Below are 1,226 nucleotides of genomic sequence, written 5' to 3'. Positions count from 1 at the left end.
GCCGCCCCGGATCCCGCGGGAGCGGGGAGGGAGGTGCTAGCCGGTCCCTCCCCTCCACCCGCGCGGCCCGAATTCCGCCAGTCAGGTGACCCGGCCCCGCGCTCCGGCTGGGACCGCAGAGGGGCGCCCGGCTGGCCCGCGCGCTCTGGGGCGTCTGAGGCCGGCTTTCGGGGGGATCCCCATCGGCCTAAACTAAACTTAGCGACACCGCCTGGGAGCCGACCCTTGGGTCTTGTGAGATCCCAAACAGTGTTCATTTCTGGGCAACTTTCCAAGTCCTTTGCGGACGTGTGGAGTGTTTAAAAGTCACTCACCTAAACCCCTTCTAACCAGAATCTAATCGGTGACATCTTCCAAAGTTGCCGAACAGAAACTAGTGTGCTCACATTCTTTGGCCTGAACCAATCGGTTAGAGTGAGTTTCCTAACTCTTCAGGTGGCCAGACGGACTTACCAGCGGGAAGCTTCGCTCTGCTCCGGAGTTAGAAGGGAGACATCTATCGCCAGAGCGGACAGCGAGGTGACAGTGGGAACGCGCGCCGCAGTCTGTGAGGCAAGGAGAGCGGGCTCCCGGCCCCCAGCCTCCAGCATCCTAGCCTCCTTCCTCAGCCCCCCTGGGACATGACCTTTGAACCTTGAACTCTTCCACGAGTTCTGAGGATCTCAAAGCTCTCTACCTACTCATCTAATTTGGCCCGGCTTTACTGCTATGCTAACCCAGTTTGGAAAGTTTCACTCACCAAATCCCTCGCTTCTGGCTAGTGCAGCATCCTTTGCAAAGCCTTGCAATGCTTCCGAAATTCCGAAGAAAAACTACCATTTCCAACAAAACTGAAATTCACTCTGCTTTCAATTTATATCTTAACATCCATGTGTTAGACTTTGTATGATCTTACCTCCCAGCTCACCCCCTCCCTCCCAAAAGAACAGCAAGTCTTGGCTTTCATGGGTGAGTTTGCCAAACAAAAAGCAAAAGCTGCATAACTAGTTGTAGGGGTCTTCACTTCCTAACACCTTACATCAAAGACTCCTCAAGGGGGTGGCCAGCAGCCGTTTAAAGCAAGATGTGCAATTCTGTGCCTGCCCTGTCCACTCCTCTCTAGTAGAATCACACTCTAAAAGAAATGTGAACCAACACCTCTCTGTTTTTTGTTTGTTGTGTTAAAGCTGCCAACTTCTATAATGCAGGGTTTCAGCATGGTTGATATTAATGAAGTGAAGTGATAT

The 1,226-nt window shown here is 52.7% G+C and overlaps 1 protein-coding gene across 1 annotated transcript in view; it reads right to left on the bottom strand.

Annotated features, from left to right (window-relative positions):
• Nucleotides 1-571, bottom strand: part of Rai14 (retinoic acid induced 14) — a 156,855-nt gene extending 156,284 nt beyond the window's left edge. Inside the window, exon 1 of the mRNA XM_023707461.1 lies at nucleotides 454-571. The gene's annotated coding sequence lies outside the window, so the exon portion shown is untranslated. The remainder of the gene's footprint in view (nucleotides 1-453) is intronic.
• Nucleotides 572-1,226: the final 655 nt, after the last annotated feature.

Source organism: Octodon degus, unplaced genomic scaffold (assembly GCF_000260255.1).
Source record: "Octodon degus isolate 3935 unplaced genomic scaffold, OctDeg1.0 scaffold00293, whole genome shotgun sequence".
Taxonomy (NCBI): domain Eukaryota; kingdom Metazoa; phylum Chordata; class Mammalia; order Rodentia; family Octodontidae; genus Octodon; species Octodon degus.
Note: the sequence above shows the minus strand (reverse complement) of the source record. Positions and strands in the feature narration are given on the sequence as shown.